Source organism: Mustela lutreola, chromosome 5, assembly GCF_030435805.1.
Source record: "Mustela lutreola isolate mMusLut2 chromosome 5, mMusLut2.pri, whole genome shotgun sequence".
Classification (NCBI taxonomy): Eukaryota; Metazoa; Chordata; class Mammalia; order Carnivora; family Mustelidae; genus Mustela; species Mustela lutreola.
This window is the reverse complement of record NC_081294.1, coordinates 158,510,119-158,523,569: the sequence shown is the minus strand read 5'-3', so window position 1 is coordinate 158,523,569 and position 13,451 is coordinate 158,510,119. Positions and strand designations below refer to the sequence as shown.

General features: G+C 50.3%; 1 long non-coding RNA gene across 1 annotated transcript; it reads right to left on the bottom strand.

Moving 5' to 3' along the window:
• Window positions 1–2,306: 2,306 nt before the first annotated feature.
• LOC131831457 (uncharacterized) lies at window positions 2,307–13,234 on the bottom strand. Its single transcript, XR_009353656.1, has 3 exons — window positions 12,970–13,234; window positions 6,411–6,673; window positions 2,307–2,728 (listed from the first exon to the last, which is right to left on the bottom strand). It is a non-coding gene; the product is annotated as an uncharacterized LOC131831457 (long non-coding RNA).
• Between the last annotated feature and the right edge of the window lie 217 nt (window positions 13,235–13,451).

Here is a 13,451-nt window from a genome sequence, read left to right as displayed (position 1 = left end):
GGTTCATGTGTCTATCACTGCCCCTGCCTTTTTGAAGATAATGACCATTCATCTGAGTACACGGTTCACAGAATCCCTTTGTAGTGGCCTATGCGGGCCAAGATAGTAGAGCATAATAGATCTCTGTAAGTTTTTAAAAAATGTCTTTGTCCCTGTTGCCCATGGCCATTAAAGACAAAAGGCCGGGGGGAGGGGGATATTGGAAAAGGTGAAGTTATAGTTACTCACTGATTTTTTGATTGGTAGAGAGAAAGCAACATACAGGGCCAGTGGGTGAGTGGAGGAAACATCTTTGGCTCTAGGAGGAATGGGGGAAGGAGAAATATTAATAATCTCTGTCTTTGGAACTGCCCCTGAAGACATCCCCACACAGGAAAATGACCTAGCGTGACTCTCCTAAACTTCGGCAAGCCCCTTAAATTTAACTGACATCTAGATCTGATACTCCCTGCTGGATAACTCTGATCATTATTTGATTGTTCCTTATTTTATTTTAAAATTATTTTTAAAGAAAATTTTAATCTAAATACAATTAATTAACATATAATACTAGTTTCAGACATACAGGTTAGTGATTCATCAGTCTTTTATAACACCCAGTGCTCACTGTATCACATGCCTTCCTTAATGTCCATCACCCAATTACCCCGTCCACCCATCCCCCTCCCCTCCAAGAACCCTCAGTTTGTTTACTGTGATTAAGAGTCTCTTCTGAGGGGGACCTGGCTGGCTCAGTGGGTTAAAGCCTCTCTGCCTTCAACTCAGGTTATGATCTCAGGGTCCTGGGATCGAGCCCCACATCAGGCTCTCTGCTCCCTTGGGAGTCTGCATCCTCCTCTCTCTCTCTTCCTGCCTCTCTGCCTACTTGTGATCTCTGTTTGTCAAATAAGTAAATAAAAATCTTTTTTATTAAAGTCTCTTCTGGTTTGTCTCCCTCTTTGACTTCATCTTGTTTTATTTTTTCCTTTACTCCCCTATGATTCTGTTTTGTTTCTTAAACTCATCATATGAGTGAGATCATATGATAATTGTCTTTCTCTGACGGACTTATTTCGCTTGGAATAATACCCTCTACTTTCATCCCTGTCATTGCAAATAATTGCCATTTATTTTAACTCGACAGAGAAGGCCACTAGAAACAGCAAGTGATGGCCCCAGCTCCTATCCCTCCATGCAGAACATCTGTAAACACCTGTGGACATCTTTTCCTCCCCCCATTCCTATGAATGTTGCTCAGTTGTTACATGGCATGGACAAATGCTGTTGGCTGGTGGCATGGACACACTGGACAAGCTTGGCCTTCGGTAAAACAAAGACTGGATTCAATTACTCAAACTGAAACAGGAATGCTTGGATGAACAAGCCTGCCAGGAAGTCCCACTGGAGGTACTCAACCTGTGCCCCTTCCCTCTTTGGACCAAGAACCCAAACTTGAGAGATGAATGGCTTATCCAAGGTTATGGCAAGGTTACACAGAGCTGAAATTAGACACAGGTGTACATGCCTATTGATCAAGGCTGGCTGTGAAATCGAACTGCCTCAAATCTTGATTCTTTTTGCCACTTCTTATTTTCTGACCCTGTTTTTCATAGTTTAGGATGTAGGAATAATAAAAATATCAGCTAATGGGGTATCCTGACTTTTTGATGTTTTAGTTCTTGTCAGACATTTACCATAATGCTTAGCACATGGATATGTGTGTGCACACACATGCACATGCATGACACTCAAAAAATTGTTCCCTGATATTAACTTTATCAGTGCACTTTGCATCCACCACCAATTGGCTGTTTTGTCACAAACTGATTAAAGCAGAACTGTCAAGTGAGGAACTTCAAAGCCAAAGCATTAAGTGCTTTGAAAAACCAGCACCTGGGAGGATTTGTCTCAGCATCTGTGATTAGAAGGCAGCAAAAAGAGACTTTGGGGACACAGTTCACCCCTTCATGAAGCAGCCATTCAGCACTTTCTCCAAAGGGCTAATGCCTAATCTTCCAAAGACCAGCAAGAACAAGCTTATGGTCTGTTAAAATCAGATTTTTTAAAGATTTTTATTTATTTATTTGAGAGAGAGAGAGTGAGAGAGAGAGAGAGAGCATGAGAGGGGAGAAGGTCAGAGGGAGAAGCAGACTCCCCATGAAGCTGGGAGCCTGATGCAGTCCTTGATCCTGCGACTCCAGAATCAAAATCAGATTGATTGACTCAATACAGTCAGGGAGGACATTCCTCAGGAATCACAGAATGCTGGTTGCCATGAGGGAGGAGTCTTTTACAAACTCTGGGCTCTCACAGAAGGAGTCGAAAGCACGTGTATGGAAAGCAGAGGTCAGCTCTGGATTAGAAGCTCTTTCTGAGGGGAAATGTGTAGAAGCAGGGATTAACCAGGACTTGGGCTCTGCCTTATTCAGTTCAAGTTGCTGCAACAAATGATGACAGACTGGGTGGCTGAAACAGCAAAGCATGTACTATTCCTGGCAGTTCTAGAGACTGAGAAGTCCAAAAGCAAGATCCTGGGAGATCTGATATCTAGCAAGAGACTGCTTCATTATCTATAGATGCCCATATTTCTGTTGTAGCCTTGCATGGATGACAGCTGGCAGAACAATCTCTCGGGTCTTTTCTCAGAAGTGCTTTTATCTCTGTCACAAGTGTTCCAATCTCATGACCTCATCACCTCTCAAAGCCCATACCTCCTGATGGCACTCCTTGAGGGTCAGGGCTTCAACATCTGAATTGGGACAAGACACACACATTCAGTCCATTAGCAAGTGTTGTCATGAGGACAGCGTAGCTTATCAACTGGGTATCCCCAGGAATCCATGGGACTAGCAAAGCAGAATCTGGGGGTTTCACTGGTAGGAAAGCAGGAGTTCCCCAAGAGACAGTCCTCATAGCATTTTACAGAGACAGCATGACCCTTGAGAAACAATAGTTTCCGTGACCCATACACCAGCCTTTATCTATGCCTGTCCTCCCTGCTGGATTCACAGCAAGCCTACTTCTTTCTTTTCCAGTACAAATGGATTTCCACTCTCTGAATCCTGATGAATTTTTGCTCTTTTGCAGTTAGTATGTTGTCCCTCAGGATTCTGCATGTCTGGATTTGCAATCGTGGAAACTGCCAAAGGTCTAGGGACCTGCGTGGCAGAACCCGGCCTCTACCACTATTGCCCAAGGTAGGGACTCTGGTCCCTTGAGCGTCCTGTGCTGCAGTCAAAGGTCTGTGTGCATTGGCTTATTGTTGTTTTTTTTTAATGTAATTGCTTATACGTGTGTTTGATCATGCTCAAGTGGCCTTTCTGTGGAAATAGTGGCCAAGTTACACCTAGAAGTCACTGAAGAAAGTTCTAAGAACTCCTGGTTGGTATGAGGCTAGAGAGAGAGATAAAGAGAGAAAAGAAATCTGCCTCTCTGCATTTTGCAAGTCCCTGGGCAAAATCTGTTGGCTGTGCCCTCCTCACACGGAGATTCTAGGCAGGAAGGTCCTCCTGAGCCTCATCTCCCTGAGTTCCTCCTCCAGGAGCAATCCCTAGTTTGAGACCAGGGTTAGGGAAGGAAGAGCCACAAAGCAGGGTCCAGAAGGAAGGACTTCCACAGACCATGGAGCACCAGAGGGCCAGGCTGGTACCTTCTCACTGTTGGGGTACAAATGGGCTCAGCTCAGCAGGTACAGGGGTGCCCTTGGCCCCTCTTGTGGGCTTTGCAGTGCCCCAAACTCAGGAAGAAAAAAGGCTGGCTCAGGTGACTTATTTTTGACTGGGAAGGAGCTGACAGCAATGGAAATAAACAAGTAGGGAATGATGTTGGTAAGTTGGAGGGTTTGTCCTTTATATCTCAGCTTTCTCTCCTATCTTCCCTTGCTCTGTAGTGTGTTCTCAAAGAAGTTTTTGGCATGATATTCCTGTTCACTGATTTACTCTTGAGCTGTGTCTTTTCTGCTATTCAGCTCATCTTGTGAATTCTTTTACTGTAAAAAGTATCTTGCAAGGGCAAGACCTGAGAAATCCCAGAGATTTCAGCTTGCCACTCAGGAGGAAAACAGGCTATTTGTAATGCTGGAAAGGATTCAGAGTAGGGGAAATCATCTTGGACATCTGAGACCACCCCCACATTCAGCGGTCCCCTGGACACAAACCCAGACCTTGATACTGATCCTGAACCATGCTCTCAACTCAGACCCCTGTGATCCTCGCCACAGTGCGTTCAGATCAGTGCAGCCATGCCCATAGGCACAAACTCTTAAGCCTAGATTCTGTCCTGAGAGGTCTGTCCCCGACGGCCTGGCTCCAAAGCCTCAGAGATTGGGGACAGTGAGGAACACCATAGGACTCACCCTGCCACCCTGAAAGGAACCATGCCATTTGGAACTCCAGAAAGGATTCAGAGGAACTGAAATCTGCATTCCTACCTCTGGACACCCCCATATTCAGCAGGCCCCTGGATGCAAACCTGGAGCTTGACACTCACCCTGAACAAATCCCTCGACTGCCCCCTCCCCCAGAAAGATGGACAGCGTGCTGGCAGATCGGGCCTGCCATGTGGTGGGCCCTAACCATAACCTTTGGTTTGGTTCTCAGGATTCTGACCCCAAAGGCCTTGCAGTAGGTGCCCAACAATTTGGGGACACCTGGGCAATCCCAGAGGACTCAGCCTGCCGCCCAGTAGGAAACTGTGCCATTTGGAACTCCGGAAAGGATTCAGAGGAGCAGAAATCTGCATGCCCAGCTGAGGACACACCCACACAGAGATGACTCCTGGACACAAGGGCAGAGCCAGACACTCACCCTCACCTACACTGTCAACTCAGCCACCCAGACAGCTCTCCATGGGGTCTTCAGGTCAGTCCTGCCATGTCCCTGGTCCCTAACACTAACCCTTGGATGGGTTCTGTAATGATCTCCTCATTTCAGGTTATGTGGTGGTTCTGCAGGTCATTGTCCTGGTGTGGGATCAAACACACTGAAGCATCCCGTGTGAAGTGGCAAAGGTGGTACAGAAATGACGGCTGGGGAATCTGAGTGTGGGGACAGCACGTATTTGTGCTGCTATAACAAGCTGACTGCACTTTGAAGTCACCGCAGAGGAAATGACTCTTCCAAACATCCATGTTAGCACGACGACACGGAAGCAGAGAGAACATCAGACTTTGGGATGGAGGCCAAGCCCTTCCAGATCCAGGTCACCCAACATGGAGAGGACACATGTTAGCAAGAGACTCGTGGGAGGATTAAATCATGGGCCCCTGTATCTCAGGTGCAGTAGAAGCAGTGGATTTGGAATTTCAGTTTTCCACAACATTCCACCACAAGCTGGTTAGAACTGTGCAAAAGCAGGAAGGGAAGCCCCAGTAAAGTGGACTGGGGATGCCAGAAGGGGAGGCTGGAAGGGGGCGCCTGGTGCTCAGTGCCCATTACAGACCCCACATTGCAATCCCCCACAGGAGAATCTCACCAATTCCAGGCCCCACAGGGGAAGCTGGAGGTTCATCTCCTGACTTTTTGTAGGAGTTTTGCAGCTCAGCTGGTGAGAATTCTCCATCACCCTGCCTTTCTCCAGGGGACTTTCCTTCAAGCACCCTTCCCAACTTCTTCCTCCTCCATGAAATTCTGTTCCTCTCCTTTGTTTTTCGCACTTGCCTGTGATGGGACCTTAGCTTGCTCAGCCCAGACTGCCATTCTCTGCTCTTCCCAAATAAACCCATGCTGCTGGTCAAATAACTGGCAGATTGAGTTTAAAGCAAATCGAACTAATAAATTCAAGAACTTGCAAGGAACAAAATCAATATGCACAAATTAGTGGCACTCCTACGTGCTCAGAAGGAACCATCAGAAAGAGACTACGGAGAACGATCTCATTTACACCTGCATCCAAGACAGCAAGATACCCGGGAGGCCCCTGAACCAAGAAGGTGACAGACCTGTCCTCTGACAGCCCTGCAACAATGACGACAGATAGGGAGGGGGACACACGGAGATGGGGAGGCACTGTGCTCAGGGAAGAACCCACACTGGGAAAATACCTACTCTCCCCAAAACCGTCTACAGAGTCCTCACTCTGGCTCCCGAATTTCCGGACTCGGCACAAGCCTGGAGTGGGTGTGGACACGGGAAGGACCCCGCAGGGCTGGGGTGCGGATAGCACAAGCACCAAAGCAGGTGGACGCTCCCTGACTGCAGACCATCTGAGGAGCCCCAGGAACCGAATCCGCGAGCACACAAACACAGACGAGGACCGAGGAGCACCCAAGCCCAGAAAGGGGGGACCCCACAACCCCGTGCACAGCACAGCAGGAGGCCACGTCTCCTCACACAAAACGATGGAAGCCCCAGTGTCTACACAGGGCGCCCTTCCTCTGTGGGGTCCTGAGACCACAAACCCCTTGACAGTCCACTCAGGCGGCTTCTCCTCACCTCCTCCAGCGTCTGGTCCTTAGGAGGTTGGACTGCTGCCAGTGCGGGCGCGTCCTCCACAACGGGTCTGGTCAGTGTGGATGCAGAGCCACACCCTCCTCAGCTTGTCCTGTCAGGGTGGGAGGCGTCCCACATTCTCCAGAAGTCTCCACAGTGGGTCCCGAAGAGTGGGGGCTCCGGTCCCAGCTGTGGCTGCGCAGCCTGGGCTCAGGGCGGGAGCTGGGGTCTGGCGCCCTCTGCAGGCGGTGTCAGGCAGTGCAGGACTGTGGGAATTCACCCTTCAATGGAAAGTCCAGCTCCCTCCCGGGGTCCAGCTGACGCCATTTCATTCCGGAAATTCAAGCTGCATGGAGCCCAATACTCCCCAACTTCCCCCCAAATAGCTAAGGAACAATGAATTGGAAACAATGTGGAATTACAACAGTCCTTGACCCAAACAGTGGCACTGAACATGGCCCTGATGCAGACCCACACTCTAACCTCAACTTGGTCTCAAGCCTGGACCCTACCCTAATCCAAGACCCTAACCCTAGCCCCCAACCCAAACAATGTTCACAAGAATCAAAAGGTAGAATCTGCAAATATCCATCAATGGCAAGTGCATAAGCAAAGTGTGATGAAGGATTTGAATTTGGGTTCAGGTTCAGGTTTTAGTCAGAGTTCTAGATCAGGCTTTGGGTTTAGTGTTAGGGTGAGGACTTAGAGTGAAGGACAAGGGAACAGAGTTATAGTTTAGGGCTTTAAGTTTATGATTTAGGCTTTAAGACTCAGAGCTTATGGGATAAAGTTCAAGGTCAAATTTGGGGTTTGGCTTCATGCTGAGATTTGGGTTCAGGTTTCATGACTTGGAGGTCTGGTTTAGGGTTTGGGTTCGTGGTTCAGGTCTTGGATCCAGGGCTCAGGTACAGGCTTTGGGTTCCATTTCAGGTTTGGAATTCAGGGTTCTAGTTTGGGCTTTAAGGTCAGCTTAGGTTTCAGCGTTGTTAGGGGTTAAGGTTAGGTTTAGGGATGACACATTTTCTTCAGTTGTCATCATGGACAAAAAAATTCTATCTGAAGTTTCTAAGTCAGAAATGTATTTCATCTGGGGGCGCCTGGGTGGCTCCGTGTGTTAAGCCTGTGCATTGGGCTCAGGTCATGATCTCAGGGTCCTGAGATCTAGCCCTTCATCAGGCTCTCTGCTTGGCGGGGAGCCTGCTTCCCCATCTTTCTCTCTGCCTGCCTCTCTGCCTACTTGTGATCTCTGTCTGTCAAATAAATAGAATTAGTAAAAGCTATTATAAGATCTTTTACAAACCATTTCCAATCTTTGCATGCTCATGTGCCAAGACAGACACGGATTATTTAAAACCCTGAAGACAGTGCTCTTGCATTTAAATTGCCTGTAACCTTCGTGTAATAGATTTATGATTGATGATAGATTTAGTTAAAATATAACTATTAAAAATATTTACTCTCAGTAAACGGTTTCAACCTATGCTCATTTAAGTAACTTGGTGCATAATCCCTTTTCTATTAAACCATAGTGCAAGGACCAATGCCGCGTTTCCCAGAGAACCCCAAGCTATTTTTCTAGAATGGCCATATGCGTATATATCAGGAGTCCTGTTGTCACTCCCTTTGTGGAGCACCTACTCTGGAGGTCATGTAATAACCAAAAACCAAAAAACATACAAAAAACCCAAACATCCAGGTCGAAGTGCCATCCCTGCCTGGAGACAAGGAGACTGCTCAGACAGATCCCGGGCAGGCATCTGGGCCCAGGACTGTGGTGGGGAAGCTGGTTCCTGGCTTTGGGCACAATCAGGAAGCCGGCAAACTGACCCAAGAGTGCAGCCGGCCTTTAGGACTGATGATCTTTAAGCAGCCAGGCCGCCCACGGACACCCGCTCAGGGAGCCAGGCTAGGTGGCTGCCGGCGCTGGCAAAGCTCGCAGCCCGCTGGGGCTTCACACCGCACACCAGCCCGGGCCGGGGCCTCAGGAGGGAGGGGGGCTGGTGCGGCGCATAGAAGGTCTTTGCTAATTTCCAAAACGGGATGTGAGCTCCCGGAGGACTAAGGAGGGTCGGAGGCGGGGCGGGGGCAGCCCGGAGAAAGGGCTTTGCTAATTGCCGAGGCAGGAAGTGAGCTTGCGGAGTATGGGGTAGCGGAGAGTCTGGGAGGATGTGGAGGGGCTGGCGGAGGAGGGGCGCGCAGCGCCATGGTGCTCAGCTGTGGCCCAGTCGGGACTGCAGGACCCACCGGACTCGCCACCGGTGCGCTCCCGCGCTCCTGGAGCAGAAAACACGGGCCACGAGCGGGGGGGGGGGGGTCGGGGCACAGCCTCCCGAGAACCCCAGGGCACCGGGACCACCCTGGACGCCGCGCCACACCCAGTCCGCAAGGGGTCCGGCCAGGGACAGCTCTGAACGAGGTAATACCCCCCCACCCCCCCCCACCCCATCCCTCCCAACCCCCCCCCCCCCCCCCCCGGCTAGCGGGCGGGCTAGCCCCCATCATTAGGCACCACCACACACATGTCAGAGCCTCCTGCCAATCCCAGGACACCCAGAACCCAGAGAGTGAGGCCTTGGGTGCTTTCTAGTGACAGATTCAAGGCAATTCTTCGACTTTGGGACTTCAGAGTTAACATAGTTTTAACTATGTTAAACATAGTTATTTTTGTGTGGGGGCCATAGCTTTTCTTTTGATCTATGGTTGTTTTCATTCCCGGTTCTGAAGAAGCCCCTAAATCCTAACCCTGTTGAGGACTCCAAAAGCTCTCAGAGCAGCAGTGCTGGGGGACAGTGTGGACACATGGTTTGGTTTCTCCTCTGGCCTGATTCTGAGGCAGACCCGCTCTCTCCTCCTCAGACTTCAGAGCAATATCTGAACAAGTGGAGAAGGGAACAGGGGGTCAGGAAGGTGGCCACCGAAGAGTGACTTCTCTGGAGGGTGGCTGAGCTAGCAAGTGAGCATCTTAGTCCAGCTCTGCCTGCAGTCGGGATGGAGCTGAACAGGGGCCAGGGAAGGGGAGGAGGTGCAGAGAGCGGGGACAAAGGAACCAAAGAGGAGATTCAGATGAAGGGAAGTAATGGGGAGGAAAGTGAAGAAACTCTAGAAAACAGGCATGTAGAAAGGAAAACAGATGAAGTGGGCATTGGGAAAGGGCACAACCAGGGAAGGAGAGAGGGGAAGGGAAGAGGAAGGAAGACAGGAAAGGGGAAAGGGAGAAGGGAGGAGTCAGCATGCCAGGGCTCCCCCTACAACTGAAGAAGAGGTGGCTGGTCCAGCTTGTCAAACAGGGTGCTCACACTTTGGTCCCAGTTTCTGCTCCCAGTGCTACTGGGCTTTGCAAGGAAGGCAGGCTGTCCCCTGGGACCTACTGGAGCCCACTGGAGCCCAGAGGAGGGTGGGAGAGGTAAGATGCCACCGGGTCCTGTCCTGAGCTGCTCCCAGCCACCAGCCTCACCACATGGTGCAAGAGGGACCCCAGAACAAAGGAAGGACACAGGCCCGCGTGTCTGCTGGTGGCCCTGGCACTTAGCTCATCGCAGTGAACCACACCGCCTCCTCAACCCAGGCTTTCAAAGCCTCCTTCTTCGTTCCTGGCTTTCATGTCTGTAGGAACATGAGCCAGATCTAACTCATGTCTGACAGACAATTCTGACTCACCCCGTGTCAGATTTTTATTAGTGGCTGTAATAGAGTAAGATAGCAATGCTCCAACAAACGGACTGTTTCCTCCCACTTGACCTCAACAGTCTTATACATTTTCTTAGCGAAAACATCTTGTCTCCTTCCATTAAGCTCATAATGTGGTCTAATAGTATACATGTGCCTTCGTTAGATGCGAAGCCATACAGAGGTCCTTTTTTTTTTTTTAATTTTACAAGGTAAAGTCAGTGAACACATCCAACTTGACAAATACGTCTCTAAAATGTCAATCCAGGCAAAGCTTTTTCTGCCTACAGTTTGGAGCCTATGTGGTGACATTTTTAAAATGCTTTCAGTCCCTCAGTGAGGCTCTTAGAAGCTAGCCAGGGCTTACTACGTGCCAGGCACTGTGTCAGGTGTTGGAGCTAAAGGGAAGGAGAGCTTGGAGGCTGGCTGGGGAGGGACATCCATGACATAACAACAGCTAGAAACGGAGGCCAATGCTAGAAAAGAGAGAGCAGGCTGCATGGAGAGTGTGTACAATGGGGCTTGTGAGCTCACGAATAAGTGGGAGTAACTGGAGGAAGAAGGTCTTCCCATCAATGGGAATCACCTGTGCTTAGATCCAGGTGCCAAGAGGGGTCTCCACAGGAAGAGGGAGGCAGTGTGGTTGAAGGGCAGAGTGATGGGGCAGAACAGGCATCAGTCAGTTGGAGGGGTATGAAGAGACTGATGGGAGGATTATGGGTGCCTTTGGAGGACTGAGAATTTGTTAGAAGATCAGTGCAGATTTCTATGGAGACAAATGCCAGGAACTGATAGGTCTTTGAAAGGTCACTCTGGCTGCCTTTTGGCAAAGGGTTTGGTAAAAGGCACTTGCAGGTGTGAACACACCAGGTGGGAGGTGAGTGCAGGAAATCAGGTGAGGGAGCATGGGGACTTGGTCCGGGGGTATATAAGGGAGAATAGCCTTTAAGGAGTTCCACAAATTGGCACCAGCTGTGGCTTCATTACAGAGCTGGAAGGGGGAGGTGGGTGTGTCCTGGTGGTTACAGAAATTACATGAGAAAGGGAAGTCTTTTTAGATCTTTTTTTCAACTAGAGGAACTCTCACCTTTTTGATAGAATTCCAGAGTGGGAACCGATGGACATGAGGATATCTTTGAAATGTCTGAATATGTTCTTTGACATCTTTGCAACTGACGAGGAGACCTTGACCTTAGGAGGCCTCGGCCCTCTTTGTAGCCAAAAAGATTTCACCTACAGATTTGGGTTCTCCCTTTTAAAGTCAAGGAGACAGTCCTTCCAAAGGACACCTCCTATCATTTTACCCTATCATCATACCTCACGTGCTGGGATCTCCAAGACCCTCTGTTCCAGGTTGTGAGTATCCACTTGGGCCGGGCTGGTCTTGCCAAGAACACCACCACAGGAAATCTAGAGCCTATAGTGCTATTAATCACATCATCTAAGACTGTATTTGCTGCCCTCATGGCCTCTTCCCACCATGACTCACTGAAGCTTTTTACACATTGTATCCATTAAGCTATAGTTCCCAAAGCTCATCTTCTCTAGTGCCATTAATTTTTAGGGGACCAGGCAAACCTTAAACTTGTCCCCCTTAATTGAATCCATGTGCCCCCATAATCTCTTTGGATACCTTTCCCCATGATACTTGAATGAGATTGAGACCACTGCTGGTACCTAACACTTCTTGCCACCTTGTCTGTTAGGTTCTTGGAAGAGGAGGTAGCTATAGAGGTGAGTGGGGATGGGAGTGGGAGGATTTCTCCCTTCACTTCCCTTTTTGTTTTTTCAAATAATGGGTTTTGAGGGGTGGGAAAGGTTAACCGGACCATTTATTTTCCATCTCCCATCGATGAAATGTTTACCACTCCCCACTGGAAGAATTTAGATCTTTCGTTTGAATCTCCAGGAAAATCTCCCAAACCCAGACCATCACCATGTGGATCAGCCATCTTCTGATTCACCTCCAGATTGTCTCCTCCTAACTGCTCAAGCCACAGGTGAAGGGCGAAATGTTCAATGCCCAAGCAATTAAGTGGGGAAAACGTTTATCTAAGCAATTGCATGCAGCTCTGTATCTGCATACAGGGGGTCTCTCCCAAGCCTTTCCAACCTCAGCAAAACAAGACAAAGCCCCAGCGATCTGGGCTATATATCATTCATTCATTCATTCCTGTGTTCAACACTCATGGCACATCCCCACCAAGACAGTGGGAGAGCAAGGACTGGAGAAATCCTGGAAGCTGAAGTCTGAGGAGGATTTCAAATTCAAGTCAGAGATGAAAGAAACATCTGGACTCGGTCCTCAGGTACATGCAGTATTCTGAACTGAGGCTAGAACCAGAGACCATTCTAATGAAAGGTCTCTACAGGTGGGCTCTCACAGGTGGGCTCTGACTCAGTTTCCTGTATATTCATTCATGAAATAGCTCTTCGGGTCAACATGCAGAAGAAAACCATTTAATAAAACTGACAATGAGGAGAGGAATGGGAAGCCAGAAGGCATGTGAATGGGGAGAGAGGAAGAGCCAGGGCAGAAAACCAAGAATCCCTCCCTGCCCTCCTTGCTGCCAAAGAGGTCTGAAGGACTAGTTTCTACCTGGGATCCCAAGTCCAGAACAAAAGCAGCGGGGCCACGGCGGGGGAGGGAAGAGGGTCCTCAGCACGCTCCCGTGGGGGTGCCGAATGTTGGGGGCTAGCGCGCCCGCTGGGGGGGTACCTCCAAGGCGCTGTCCCCAGTCGACCCCATGCGGACCCGGGTTCAGCGCAGCGTCAGGGGTGGTCCCGGTGCCCTGGGGTTCGCGGGAGGCTGGGCCTCGACAACCCCCCTCCCCGCCCCCAGGTCTCCTCCCCCGCTTTCTGCTCCAGGTGAGGGCGTGGCGCAGTGTCACTTTACCTGTGCTCAGAGGGTGGTCCAGAGAAGCATTGAGGCAAGGAGGGGCAGCAGGAGCGGGACAGTGCGGCCTCACAGGGGAGCGCCAGGGCGGTGGATCCGGTGGGTCCTGCAGTCCCAACTGGGCCACAGCACAGCACCACAGCACTGCGTGCCCCTCCTCCGCAAGCCCCTACACCTCCTCCCAGACTCTCTGCCACATCCTCTGTGAGCTCACATCCTGCTTTGGCAATTAGCAAAGCCCCTTCTCCTGGCCGCCCTTGACCCGCCCCCGCCACCGCCCCCCTCCCTCCTGAGTCCTCCAGGAGCTCACTTCCTGTTTTGGCAATTAGCAAAGCCCCTTCTCTGCGCTGCCCCCGCCCCCCTCCCTCCTGAGGCCAGGCCGGGACTGGGGCGCAGGGCTAAGCCTCGGGGGCTGCAAGCGTTGCCAGCGCCAGCGCTGGACAGCCTCCTAGCCTGGCTCCCTGAGAGGTTGTCCGCGCGTG